A 14,179-nucleotide genomic window follows, 5' to 3' on the forward strand; every position below is an offset into this window, starting at 1 on the left:
GTGGTCAGTCGTCTTTTTAAAAATGCTTCACGCCACAATCACCTCTTCTTCTACTGTGTAATGGCAGCAGCAGCATGTAACCAGCTGTTGCTTGTGAGCAACATGTTTTCTACACTGGCTCTGTGTCTATGTTGTTTGTTATCACTCACATAGCCAATGTATTGCAGCTTTTTCTGTTTGGCTCAATCTAAAAAACACTAAATCTTACCAGATAAAATGGCTCTAATAGTTACCATAATCTAAAGGAGCATCAAGGCTGTTTTTTAATAAGTTGGAGGTGTTAAGATAAGATTTTAAACTTGTACAAGGAAACTGAGTTCCATTCTTCCTCATTCAACACCAAAACCATCTAAAAGAATTATGGAAACCATCTCTGTCCGATGTAGGCCTAAAAAGTAAACATTTCTCTGTTTAGGTCTGTAAATAGGCATCGGTCTGTGAGGCAGAAAGGTTTATTTTTCAAGAGACACTTCACTGTGGCAGAAAAAAAGGTGGTTGATCAGTAGATTTCCACAGTTTATATATATGTAAAAACAATTTCTTTTGCATTACAGTAATCAGTATAATAAAATGGGCATTTCTCTTTCTTACACGTGATTAGCTGAGATCACATAAAACTGGTGAGACCGCAGCACCAACTATCAATGTGCCACAGTTCTTACATGACCAAGAACATCTCCAGAAATCTCAGCCAAGCAGCACAGCACAAAAACTTCCCAATATTGCTTTATGAAGCGATAACTGAGCGCAGTGCAGCAGGAGATTGAACCTTTTGTACTTCATATGAACTTTGTAGAACCAAACGAAGCTGAAAAACATTTTATTTTCAGTCGATTTCTGTAGTGGGTCACTGATGTCACTCAATAGGTTGTTGGTTGGCTGTAATAATGATCTTTGAGGTGTATCCAGCTGTATTTGATTTTCTGCAAATTAGTATGCATAGACACACATGTTTTTAAAATCTTTATTTGCTTATTTTTCTTTATTTTTTTTTGTTATCTAATTCATGTAAAGCACTTTGAATTGTCCATGTACTGAAATATGCTATACAAATAAACTTGCCTTGCCTAATTGAAAGGTGTAATGACTTTTTTCCCCACAAGTCTTAAGTTTTCTCTATACCCCTATTTTTTTGTTTAAAAACTGCACAATAATTCATACATGACGCCTTGGGTAACTTTTTTAAACGTGTTTAAACACAGAATATTCACCACCTCTGAGAAAAGCAGATGTGATGCAGACAGCAACATTCTGGCTTTCTAAAAATCTAGTCTGTTATTCGAAATGTATTTTGAAAACATAGATGTTTAGCTCCTTTCATATTGCTGCAGTGTGAACAGTGTAATTTAACCTCGAATTGGATTTGGCATCTATCAGTTTTCAGCCACATCGCTTCGCTCTAAAATTATATAGCTTAGTTTTTGAGAACAGCAGCCAGCACGGGACATCGTCATTCACCAAGTGCTGAATATTCATCCATTTTATTCTACTTCATCCAGGGCCGGGTCGTGGAGGCAGCAGTCTAAGCAGACATGCCCAGACTTCCCGATCCACACACACCTCCTCCAGCTGCACTGGGGGGACACCAAGGTGACATCAGGTCTGCTCAGCGACATAGTCCCTCCAGCGTGTTCTGGGACTTCTTCGAGGCTTCCTCCAAATAGGACATGCCCGGAACACCTCCTGAGGGAGGAGACCAGGAGGCATCCAAAAGAGATGCCCGAGCCACCTCAACTGGCTCCTTTCGACGTGAAGGAGCAACGACTCTACTCCAAACTCCTTACCAGATCTCAAAGGGTGCGCCCAGCCACCCTTTGAAGGAAACTCATTTCGGCCGCTTGTATCCAAGATCTTGTCCTTTTCGTCATTACCCAGATCTCATGGCCATAGCACGTGGGAACATACATCGATTGATAAATCAAGAGCTTTGCCCCTTGACTCAGCTCCCTCTTCACCACAACAGTCTGATACAGCGGCCGCATCACTGCCGACTAGAGACTGAATTTTTTTCGGGAATCCCACGGGTCACGGGATTCCCGTGGGATTCCCGTGGGATGGGAGTCAGTATTAGTAACGATCACGTGATTGGGACGGTACAGGATTAAACATTAACGGGAGCAGACGGGAGCGGGAGCAAACCAATAGTAACTAAAATAAACTAGGATCGATGCCAAAAAATAAAATAAAATAGAAAGAAAAAAAATCCAGTACTGCCGCCGCCATTTTGTAGTTTTTTTCCTTGAAGCCTACACTATAATGCGAGTCAAAAAAACTACACGACCCATAAACCAACAGTGCTCTGAGCTTTTCACCCGCGCTCAAAAACAAGAATGGGAGTGGTGCAGGAGCGGGAGTCATTCTGAATGGGAGCGGGATGGGAGCGGGAGTAATTTCACCAGGAGTGAGACGGGACAGGATTTAGATTTCTACTCTGGCCCGGGATCGGGACGGGACACAATTTTTTTCTGTGGGAGTGGGACGGGACAGGAGTGAAAATCCACTCCTGTGTCAGTCCCTACTGCCGACGCCTCACTGATCCGTCTATCGATCTCACGCTCCATCCGTCCCTCACTTGTGAACAAGACTGCGAGATACTTGAACTCCTACACTTGAGACAAGGACTCTCCGCCGACCTGAAGTGGGGAGTCCACCTTTCTCTGGTGGAGAACCATGGCCTAGGATTTGGAGGTCTGATCCTCAAAAGTCATTTAATATATATCTCAATTAAAACAGATACTCAGGTCATAGGTTATGCAGGGTAGCTTTAACAGTGGATGTTCAGACATTAAGTCTAGTATAGTATCCAGTGTATAGACACACAGAATACAGGTCATTTCTCTGATAAATAGTAGAATACATTTTCAGTGGAGTGACTCCAAGTATAGTGCCTAGAAAAAAATGCTATGTGGTTAGTGGTAATATTACCTCTGAGAAAAGCAAAAACTTTAAAAACAACAATAAAAAATTTCAGATAAAACAGAAATTGGTCCAATAGAACTTCAATAATCCTGCAATCACAAGTTCATGCGTCTGCTTTGACCCCCTAAAAAAAACAGCACTCCATCTGTAAAAATACTTCAAAATATTTTTGATAGTAATCTGGTGAGATAGTAATCTGGACAGATTAACTACATGTTTGTATCTCTTAAAATGACTTTAATTATTAAGTTGTGTGTGTTTCTGTGTGTTTTAAAGGGAAAAAAAAAATCACCCAAAACCCTGCTACAGTCTGCCTTGGAGTCATTTCAGTTGGAATGTAAATTAAGTATAAATTACAAGTAATTAGTTGTAAATGGGCTAAAACATGCAATAGAAAAGTAAACGTCTCTGAGCCAAACCAAGCAGCATTTAAGTTGCGACACAGGGTCAGTGTTATGCTAGCTCTATGCTAAGTGGTTTGAGGTCAGAGGTTCAATTAAATTATCCCGCAAACGACTTTAGGTAAAAGGTCAGCAACTCACAGAAAACAGCCAGTTCAGTGTCATAAAAATAATGCAATAAATTACCTGCTGCTACAAACTCAGTGGAGCTACTTGGTTTTAGAGGAAGATGGCACTGGTTCCCTGTTTAATAGGGCCTATAAATGGATTACATGGTACTAGTCTGAAATATATTTACCAGTCGATTCTAAGTATGAACCAAGTAGAGCCATTTGCATAAAGGTTCTATTCTCCTCAGATCTGGAACAAAATCTCTGAAAACTTAAGATGTGCAGAAACTAGATCAAGACTGAAACCTTTTTTTGTTTGCTGCAGGTTTTGGTCAACTAATCTGTTTACTGTGCTGTTTTGGAACCTTGTTTTTTGTGCCTGATATTAACCTCTTTATCTTTTGTGCTTATCCTTTGTTATACATTTTTGTCTTTCCATGTATTGTGTCTATTGCCTTGTCTGTCTGTCCATCCATCCATCCATCCATCCATCCATCCATCCATCCATCCATCCATCCATCCATCCATCCATCCATCCATCCATCCAGCCAGCCAGCCAGCCAGCCAGCCAGCCAGCCAGCCAGCCAGCCAGCCAGCCAGCCAGCCAGCCAGCCAGCCAGCCAGCCATGTTCAGTAAATGTAATATTATTAAGATGTCTATTTCAGGAACTCAATTTACTTAGTAAAGCACATTATACATAGCCTATTTCTTTTAAAATATTTCTAATATGAGAGTTTACCACTTACAGCTAGTAAAAGCACAACATTTCATCATGTTGTGTAGACCTGCAGGGGGTCACATTCACTACCTGAACACAGAGTAGTCCACATTATTTTACTGAACAAGTCCATTAAAACATCTCTTTGTTTAAAACATGGCTTCAGGTCTACTACTCGGTCCCTGGAAAGAAAAGGGATCATATGAAATAAGGGCAATTTAAATTATAAAAAAAAATTTATAAATGGACAAATTAGTAAATCAAAACAAAAGAACGCAAATGTATTTCAACAATAAGCAAACAAACGGTAAAAGAAAAAAACACAGCATTTTAAATGTTGGAACAAATTGTCGATGTCCAATTTCAAATGCCGTTCAATGCTTTTTGCTACACTCCCACCACGTGAAGAACTAAAGAGTTGACAGGAACCAGGGCTGAGCATGGTGAAAATTTAAATAAATAACTGGAGAACTTAGATGAGATGAACATGCAGAACAAAGCATGATGCACAGACAGAATATCAGACAGACTAAAGGATTACACTCACCGGCCACTTTATTAGGTACTCCATGCTAGTAACGGGTCTGACCCCCTTTTGCCTTCAGAACTGCCTCAATTCTTTGTGGCATAGATTCAACAAGGTGCTGGAAGCATTCCTCAGGGAGTTTGGTCCATATTGACATGATGGCATCACACAGTTGCTGCAGATTTGTCGGCTGCACATCCATGATGCGAATCTCCCGTTCCACCACATCCCAAAGATGCTCTATTGGATTGAGATCTGGTGACTGTGGAGGCCATTTGAGTACAGTGAACTCATTGTCATGTTCAAGAAACCAGTCTGAGATGATTCCAGCTTTATGACATGGCGCATTATCCTGCTGAAAGTAGCCATCAGAAGTTGGGTACATTGTGGCCATAAAGGGATGGACATGGTCAGCAACAATACTCAGGTAGGCTGTGGCGTTGCAACGATGCTCAATTGGTACCAAGGGGCCCAAAGAGTGCCAAGAAAATATTCCCCACACCATGACACCACCACCACCAGCCTGAACCGTTGATACAAGGCAGGATGGATCCATGTTTTCATGTTGTAGACGCCAAATTCTGACCCTACCATCCGAATGTCGCAGCAGAAATCGAGACTCATCAGACCAGGCAACGTTTTTCCAATCTTCTATTGTCCAATTTCGATGAGCATGTGCAAATTGTAGCCTCAGTTTCCTGTTCTTAGCTGAAAGGAGTGGCACCCGGTGTGGTCTTCTGCTGCTGTAGCCCATCTGCCTCAAAATTCGACATACTGTGCGTTCAGAGATGCTCCTCTGCCCACATTGGTTGTAACGGGTGGTTATTTGAGTCACTGTTGCCCTTCTATCAGCTCGAACCAGTCTGGCCATTCTCCTCTGACCTCTGGCATCAACAAGGCATTTCCGCCCACAGAACTGCTGCTCAATGGATGTTTTTTCTTTTTCGGACCATTCTCTGTAAACCCTAGAGATGGTTGTGCGTTAAAATCCCAGTAGATCAGCAGTTTCTGAAATACTCAGACCAGCCCTTCTGGCACCAACGATCATGCCACGTTCAAAGTCACTCAAATCACCTTTCTTCCCCATACTGATGCTCGGTTTGAACTGCAGGAGATCATCTTGACCATGTCTACATGCCTAAATGCACTGAGTTGCCGCCATGTGATTGGTGGCTTAGAAATTAAGTGTTAACGAGCAGTTGGACAGGTGTACCTAATAAAGTGGCCGGTGAGTGTATATGGCATTAGGTGAACTTCACCTCTGAGAAAAGAGTGAAAAATGCTCCCGACCTCCAATAGAGGTAATATAATCAGAGGGTTATGCTAGGGCAGAAAGAAAACATGGAGACTAAAATAGAGGGGCTAATAAACAAAAGTGAGATGAGGTATTACAAAGAAAGTGTTCAATTCAATTCAGTTTATTTATATAGCACCAATTCACAACATGTCATATCAAGGCAATTTACATTTCAACCAGATCATACAGTCAAATTGATTCAAAGTTTTCTATCTAAGGAAAACCAGTTGATTGCATTGACTCAGTGACTTAAATGCAATCCCTTACACTAAGCATGCTTGTAGCGACAGTGGAGAGGAAAAACTCCCTTTTAACAGGAAAAACCTCCAGCAGAACCAGACTCAGTGTGAGCGGCCATCTTCTGAGGCCGACTGGGGTTCAAGGAGACAGAAGCAGAGATACAAAAAGCAGCTGTAAAAGGCGGCCCCGTCCAGGAAACACACAGCCAGGCAGACGAGCTCCGAGCCAACTACCATGTCAGAGGATGAAGAGAGCACATCCAGCCAGTCACGGTCAGAGAAACAGGACTAAACTGGAAAACAGGCCGATCTCCAGCATCTACAGTTGTGTTAAACAAAAGGAAAAAACATACAGTAATCTAAGGGCAATAACTTGAAATGCAGACAGAACTGCACACAAGAATAGACTAGGTTTACACCTGGCCAAGAGGTGGAAGCACGCAGCAAACAGCTGGATGCTTCACAAACAGCCAAACAATATTTATCTTAATACTTTTCAATCATTTGGAAACACCTTTCTGGTATTTGAAACTAACTTATCTTAAAGTTGATAACCAATATAACAAAGGAAACAAGCACAAGGGGGGAACAGAGAGTAACTAAAGAACAACACAGCTAGAAAACAACTAAAACAAAACACAAAAATACAAAGCAACTAAAAATAAACCAAAACAGAGGGCAGAACCCTGACATCTAGAATGGTGAATGTGGCCTAGTCTGTGCAACTAACTCTATGACTAAATCCTTCAACAGGTACTGCTATCAGATTTCAAAACACGGAAGGAGACTGTTTAAATTTTTTACTCCAAAGTGTCGTTGGTTGTGTTCAGGGGCTCTAATTCGTTAAAAAGTACCAAAACACAAACAATGAAGTAGCAGGAAATAATTTCAAGGAACATGAGAACAACAAAAGAGTATAAATTATAACCAAAATGATAACCTCAAGAGGGAAATAAAAAAAGTAAAAATCAAAGCGTAGATATGCTTTAGGAAGGCTTGACTGAAAGAACAAGAAACATCAAGGGAACTGTAATAAAAAAGCAAGAACGAAAACTTGAAGACCCCTTAATCATGACGTTTTTCCTTAGGCCCCGTCCACACGAAGTCAAAACGAACACGAAACGCTGATATTTTCCAAAACGTTTGCCGTAAAGACGGAGACGTAAAATAAATGTGAGCGTCCACACGAATGCATGAAAACGCTGCAAAATGTATGCCAGGCCTGTAAGTGGCGCTGTGGTGCCAAAGCAAAAATAAGCGACGAAATGTTGGGCATGTGCACTAATATTTATACATGGTTGCCCTGCGGGTCCATTTTCGTGGTTAAGTGAAATTCAGGTGCTGAACTATGTCGTCGATATTGCTCTGTTCTTCCTGGAGATATTCCAGAAGAAGAAGATTCTGTTGTAAGCCCGACAGCAGGGTGAGTAGCATTAGCAGCAACGGCGCCATTGTTGTTGTGATACTGGTCGCGCATGCGTGTGTAGAGGCGACGCTATGACGCATGCGTGTAAAAAAAAATATGCGGTTAGGGCGTAAAGATGGAAACGCGAAAACGGCGTTTCAGAATCTTCCCACTCTGAAGGCTGAATAAAAAAATGATCGTTTACAGACCCCCGAAACGCCGGCTTCGTGTGGATGAGAGGCTGGTTTGGTGAAAAATTTGTGCGTTTAGGCCAGGGTTCGTCTTCGTGTGGACGGGGCCTTAGTCTGCAGCTCCTCAATAAAAGGTCTCTCTCTTTTTTTTTTTTACCATAGAGGTAATACCTGGCCTGCCGATTCTGTTTAACTATTATATCTTTCTGAAAAGACCTGATGTCAGAGCTATTGCTTCCTTGTATCATTCCTTCCATACTACTGTGATCCTTCATCTGTTTTTTCCATCTCTCATATTTAAAGACTTCACATGCAAGAAATTTCAGCATTAAATTCAAGGTTAGCTTTAGTTTTGTATACTTTAAAATGATCATATAAGTAGAGACTGTGGAAAGATAAGTCTTATAATTTCGTGAACTTTTACTTGAAAAACATGCAAGGACTCTGCTATGATCCCAATTCACCTGGTGATAAGACAATATTTGTGGTACACAGAATTAGAGAAGGGAAAATATTTTATAGCATCTAGTTATAACTAACTGTTTATTCCTTTATTTAATTTTTTTGGGTTAAATTTTTCAGTAACATCTGTTTTTTTTTTTTTTTTTTTTTTTACAGACTCACATAGACACGCTTTTCTTCGTCTTAACTTCTGGGATAGTTGGCTTCCTGTCTGCCTGCAGCCTGAAAGCCGAGCCAAATCAATTAGTGTGTAGAAATTACATAGCAATAAATAAGGAGGGCCGGTCAGTAGTGGGGAGGAAGAAGAACGAAGGGGAAATCTGGGCTTTATGGGGGCCCCTGTTCTGTCTGCATGTCCAGCTCAGGATACTGGGGCCTCCTGTCTCTGAGCTTTTTCACACCATTATTTCTACAGGATGAGCTTGTCTGAAACAGGAAAAAGAAGAATGTGTTTTTCATTTAGAGCATAGTGTTCTATTTTAGCATCAAGAATCAAAACTTGTTATTGATATCATGTAACTGTAATGATATTTTGCTGAGACACCAGCTCAAAATGCACACAATACACAGACATAAATTAAAAACACAGAAAAATGAAGAACGAACATACATATGCACATTCCATTAACATACGTTCGGCCACTAACCTTGCTTTGTCCTCCAAAGAGATTTCTATGTGTATTCCTGAACGTTTATCCAGTTTTCATGCTCATTTTTCAAAATCAAATTAATCTGAAACCTCTTCTGTTGTACAGCTAAATTATGGGGTGCACAGTCTTGGCATTACAGAAATAAACTAATGAGGCAACGCCAAGGAGATGTAAAAAAACAGGGATGTAATTCAAATACAGACGCAACAGAAAACTTCAAACGCTGAAGGATCATAAGAGATAAAGGTTCAAAAAAGAGCTCCAGAATCTAATTTTAGCGTTGGATATTGTTTCATCTGCAAAGTACTGTTGACGACAGGTCTCCATAGACCGCTGGAGAAAGGCACCAACCCCACCATGACCCTGACAGATTAAACGGGAGAAGATGGATGGATGCATTCTTATATTACCTCCTTTAAACTTCCCACAACTTTCTCAATGAGGGAAGCCAATTGTTCCTGACACCCGGCTGGTGAGTCTAGTCTTCCAATCCACTGGATCGACAACTTACAGCACAGCTCAGCAAGGCCGGTGCCACACTTCTAGTTTTCAGTGGCAGGTGAAGGCAAGTTTGGTGAAAATATTCTCAATGGGTACTTTGTCCTTAACAAAGTTGAATGTGCTAACAAAAAAAACAACAACAAAAAAAACACACCAAAATCATCAATGGAAATGTATTAACCAATGGAGGCCCGGATGTTTTTTAGAATCTGTTGGAAAATTTAAAGAAATATGTTTGTAAATACTTTTTATCCAATCTGGCCAACACTTGGCTGTTTGCAAAGATGAATGAGCTAAACCGCAGCAGATGCACAGATCTGGTTGGGACTCAGGTTATTATTGCTCCAGGAGGAGCCTGTACAAAGCATTGATTCTGGAGACTAACAACACATGCATGACTCACTTTTTTGAAAATGGAGACGAAACTTCCGAAATGCTTTTTTCCAGCAACCCATTATGAACTATGTATTTTTTCTTGATCCAATAAAATCTTAGCATAAGAAGATTAAAGCTTAAGGTTTTATAGTGTGAAAAAGAATATGTTTTTGGAGAACTGTTTTTTACATTGATATATTCCTCTTTTTGGAAAACATGAATCATTTACTGAATGAGTGTAAAGTGTATTCCTGCAACAGTGAATCATTAACTTTAAATGTTTTTGAAGCATACGACTTTCACCTCATCACATGATTTTCTGGTGCAAATCCTAAATCTGACAGATTCTTTTGGAAAGTAATTCTACTGATCAGACAGATAGTTTCCCTGAATGATGTTGCCTCCTATCATTGTTCTTGTACCTCAAAATAACCCAGAGTCAATGGGAAACCTGTTTTCTGCGGCTTGCATGTCATATTTAAGCAAATTTAAAGTGTTTTGGGTTGGTGTGCAGTAATGTTTACATAATGAAAAGAGCAGAGTGTATCAATGCAAGCTGTCTGCTCTCTGCGTCAGCAGTGTCAGTACTTTACATCCACGTGGCTGCTTGTTGTGTTCCGGACGCCTCTCTGTGCGATAAGCCTCCCTCGTGTTTTTTTAGGGTTAACTCAACATCCTGTGTCCACACTGTCTTCCTGGCCTTATCACTCAGTGTGTGTGTAGACGCAATCACAAATACTTCCGGAGGTCAGTAGATAACGCAGACTAACAAATACTGCTCTGGATCTTTCACAAACAGGCGCACACACTCACAGACAGCCTTGTACTCTGAATATATGGTCCAGAGTTCAAAGCTCTTCAGTGGAAGAGTTAAACTTTAATCTGTGATAAAACAGATGAGTTGCTCTGTGGTTTTATCATTTACTAAAAGCAAGAAAATAGGGGGGAAAAAGAAAGTAAAAAGTATTATTTTTCTTTCTTAAAATTTATAAATCACAGCAAAAGAAAAAGTTATAAATACTGAAATACATTCTGCCATCTATTGAATAACTGATCAATCCACAGTTTGCATCTGTTTTCCAGAGCCAGTCTGATAAAACATTGACAATGACAGTTTGCCCAAGAGGGATAAAAAATACGACACAATATACATTTTTCCTCAATATGATTCAAGCTCTTTTTATGCTTTGTTTGATTTTTTAAAAACTCTTTTTTCCCCCAATCTGTGGTCATGAGAGCAACATCGAATATCAAAGATAGACAGCATTAACTCTGAAATGAACAACATTTCAGAGTTAATTCGGGTGATATGCTCACCTGTTTCGTCCAAAAAGGTTCTCAGATTTCACACAGCACAAGAGGTCTCATTAATCTCAAAAACCCTTATTGATTTAACCTCATTCCTATCCTGAATCAAAAACTTAATAAATGCCAGCTTAACCAGTTTTTTTTTAGTTTAAATAGCTTTTTCATGCAAGAAACCCCCTACAAAATCCAAATATATAATTTACATCTAATACATATAATCCAATACATATAACTATTTGCTTCAATAGCAGAGGCTACGTGATAAAACACATCAGACTTTATTTAAATTAGAAAGCAATATCCAGACACTTTACTTGAGAAAACACGTTTATTGTCTCTGATTTGACTAAATCAGCTGAAAAGCAAAACATTGGATTTGGGAGAAAGCTTTAGTTTTAAGGCAGTTTCAGAATCCTAAATAAATAAATAAAAATGATATCATACATGATATATTATACTTTACAGATTTCAACATCTTAAAAAAAATATTTTAAGATGTATAACTGGCATTATACATTGTAATGACAATTTAAACAACTTTAAAACAAGATAAATAAAACTTTCATAACATGTATTTTGCTGCTCTTACAAGCAGTTTATTACATTTTTTATTAAAGCCACTTTTAATATCTTTATAACAGCTATTTTAAAAAGCTGTTATAAAGACATTAAAAGTCAAAGCTTACCAAATCACAGGAACTAATGATAAACAGATTATTAAATTTTCTACACTTTTTGTATTTATTATACCAGTTCATGTAATAGATGCTCAAATTAAGATGCTTTCAAAGATTCACCTCTGCTTCCTGTCTTTTGAATGAAATAGAGTTAGACAGTCTAAATATTTGTATTTCTTTGTAATTGTTTCTTTGGTGTTTCTATTGGTCTCAGGTTAACTTGACTCATATACATCAGCTCTCCTTTCCTTAGTGGTTTCTGCCTCACCTGCTTCACATTAATTCCTTCTCTTATGTGGTTCTGCCTTTTTCTCCATCCATTCTTTAGGATCTGTTCAGTTTATGCACTAAAGTAAGTTTTTACATTTTCACATAATCAAAATGATTCAGTTCACTCTGCTGTTCCCAGTCATATTGACCTCTACAAACCCTCACTAGCTCAAATAGTTGTCACAGTTTTGTTTCACTTTAACTACAATAATATTATTTCATACAACATACAGTAGAAAAGAAAAGAAAACCTTTATTAAGTGCCAACTATACCTGCTTAATTCCGTTTAATTGAAACATTAGAAGAGCATAATAATAATAATAATAGTAACATAATGGACAATGTGCAGCCTTGTCTATTCATCAATATTTAATTGATAAATATTATTTATTTGCACAGCACATCCACACTTTGTGCATTGTTATATACATAAACAGATATGTTTTGTGATGTTACTTCATAATACTTTACCTGCTAATTTTCTATATGTACATACTTAGCCTCCATATATGTCCTGTTAATTCTTTATATTTTATCTTTTCCATTATATTTTTTTCCATATGAACTATTTTTTCACATAATCTTTTTAGGTTCCTTGAAAATCTTTTTGTGCACTACGAGAGCTCTGCACGTGGATTCCAATGTGTCTGGCCTGTGCCCTGTGACAAATGGCTGATAAATCTTAACAGTGTCAATGTGAACTCATCAGAAATAATCACCAAATGCTTCCTAAAGTTAAACCCTTAAGATGGCATTTGCGTGCAGATGCCTACTCCGTGTAAAGGATTGCAAAAGAGTCAAAATGCAAGTGAAAATTGTTGCAAGTCAATGACTGGATGCAATCAACTGGTTTTCCTGAATAGAAACTTAACCAACCTGACTGTACTGTCTTTGCAAAGTGCCTCATAATGATATGTGCTGTAAATTGGTGCTATATAAAGATTACTACTCTAACATGAATTTATACACGTAAAAAACTGTTAAATTTGCCTGCCTGGGTCATTTTTGAATTAGATTAACATCTTGCATAACTTTTGACATCATACATGGTTCAGCTCATACACAAGAACTATAAGAACTATAATATAACTATAATATAACTATATATATTATATATATATACCGGTATATATATATAATTAAAGACTTATAAATGTAGGATTTAAATCACTTTTAATAGAAACCTATAATTCACATTACTTCTAAGAATTTATTTTCTTATTTAAACATTTTACCATTTCATCATTGGTCTACAACAGAAAATGAATTTCCTTTACAGCAAGCATATGATTTGAACATTGTTCAAAGAAAGCTTAGAGATTGCACCTTTAAGGTTGAGGACCAAACATATAGGGAATATTTCTAAACATTCTCTGAGTTAAAAGAGTTTTTGGACTTTTTCTTGGCTCTTCTCCTCATCATGAGAATTTACAGCCCAAATTGCTGGAAAACATCAGGTAATATCTCTCATAGTGCCTTCCTTCTTCATTCTACATTGAGCATTAAAACTAGCCAACAAAAACATTTCAATAACATTAATTTCTGATTTGATTGTTTTAGAAATACCAAAAATAGAGGCACAGAACATTCCCAATCACATTTATCTGCAATAAATGTGCCTTTTTATAAATTCTTTCCATACTCTTAAACATTTTATTTGTGATTGTGTTGCGTTGGGTGACACAAACATGTGCTTAGGAGCTGATATGAGAGCAGCTTTGGCTCTGGAAGCCTTAAATATTTAGGCTGTCTCTATCAGAGCTGTTGCAGTCTGAATTCCTGTTAGGATATGAGGCTGAAGAGTTGTGAGAGGCGAGACGGATATTGTCAGCAGATCTGTTTATTTTATCCTGGATTTACTTTCCTGGAGGATCAAAGCCTTCAGTCTGAGTCTCTTCATAACAAATCTGATCCTTTGATTATTAAGTTTTGCCAAGTGACGATAACTACTGTTGATTCAACAAATAGAGGCCAAAATATATTGATTGTGCTAAATAATAATATCACGATAACTTAAAATGATTCACTCTAACTGTCATTAGAGTCAAATACAGTTTATTCTGGATTTGAATTTAAAATGGTCAGGGAGTGGAAAGCTAAGTTTACACGCGCTCCTTTCTTCTTCACA

The sequence above is a fragment of the Cyprinodon tularosa genome, unplaced genomic scaffold, assembly GCF_016077235.1.
Source record: "Cyprinodon tularosa strain WSP-4 unplaced genomic scaffold, ASM1607723v1 ctg281, whole genome shotgun sequence".
NCBI lineage: Eukaryota > Metazoa > Chordata > Actinopteri > Cyprinodontiformes > Cyprinodontidae > Cyprinodon > Cyprinodon tularosa.